The following is a 1,558-nucleotide window of genomic DNA, read 5'->3' on the forward strand; positions in this document are numbered from 1 at the left end:
GGGAGCAGGATAGAGCAGTACATGTATGTGTGAGGAGATTTCTCTAGCTGGGAGCTGTCAGCGATCTTGCTAGAAAGCCATCTCCCTTTTAATCTTTCTCAGGTAGTAGGGAGGGATATGTATTTGTGGAGCAGCAAGAGCCATGGTTCTAGTCCCGGTTCCAGTGGGTGTTGTTTTATTATGGAAAAATGATAGCCTTGCTATAAAGTTGCAACCATGATCCTCGTGATTTTGATTGACTTGTAAATTCTTATGCTTTCAAAATTCTTGGAGCTAACTCTCATTGACAATTAGAACATTCCCTGAAAAATGCTGATGTAATGAAGTACGTACTACTAGAGATTAAAAGATTTTTTCAGTTGTTCCTTTTTGAAACTTTTGCAAGTGTCTAACATTTTATGTCCCTCTAACTGCCAACAAAATCATATTACAGTTTGCAACATTAGGCACATTTGGACACTGGCTCACGCAAGAGGCAGTTTTCACTGGCCAGAATTGTAAAAATAGTATAGAAATTGCCATGCTTTGAAAACTAGACCCAGTTCAATGAAGCAGCTGGACGTACTAACAGTTACTTTAGGAGGCCTGGAGCGCAGCTAGGCACAAAACCTTAATCTCTGACAAGGTGGGAGACCCATGTCCTAGTCATTAGGCCATGGCACCTTTTGTACCTGTTGGTTCAAATCCCTCTATTTAGTTAGGCCATGTGTAAAAAGGAGATAATAATGTGTAGCCACCTCTATAAAGTGCTTTGAGGGCAGCACATGAGAATGCATTAGGTAAGTGGTGGTAACTAAGGAACAATGAGGCTCAATAGTTTGATCATAATGGGTTACAGATTGGCTACAGAGTTAATAGAACTGGGCTCTAGTCCTGCATCTGATACTTAATTTGCCATGATACTTTAGCAGTTTTTGCCAACATTTGTAGGTTCACAGATTTTTAAGTTTAGAAGGAGCCATAGGATCATCTTGCCTGACCCCCAGTATAACACAGGCCATAGAATTCCATCCAGTTACTCCTGTAGTGACCCCAGTAATTTACATTAGGAGGGAAGGGATGCTGTGCTGAAGATGCGTAAGTTACTAAGCCATATAGTGAATGTGTGTATCTTGTCTGTTGTGCACTGAATGAGGCTGGGTGCCACTGGAACCGTTATTAGCTTGGTTAGTGCCACAAACTCTTTAAATTTAATATGCTGGTGACCAGCATATCCTGTTCATTTAGAAAAACAAAACAAAACCTATGGGCGAGATTCTCAGCTGTGTAAATTGGTGTAACTCAGGGTTTCTCAAACTGGGGTCGCCGCTTGTGTAGGGAAAGTCCCTGGCGGGCTGGGCCAGTTTGTTTACCTGCCCCGTCCGCAGGTCCGGCCGATCGCGGCTCCCATTGGCTGCGGATCACTGCTCCAGGCCAATGGGAGCTGCTGGAAGCGGTGCGGGCCGAGGGACATACTGGCCGCCACTTCCAGCAGCTCCCATTGGCCCGGAACAGCGATCCGCGGCCAGTGGGAGCCACGATCGGCCGGACCTGCGGACGGGACAGGTAAACAAACCGG

Source organism: Terrapene carolina, unplaced genomic scaffold, assembly GCF_002925995.2.
Source record: "Terrapene carolina triunguis isolate 2854851 unplaced genomic scaffold, T_m_triunguis-2.0 Scaffold171, whole genome shotgun sequence".
Classification (NCBI taxonomy): domain Eukaryota; kingdom Metazoa; phylum Chordata; order Testudines; family Emydidae; genus Terrapene; species Terrapene triunguis.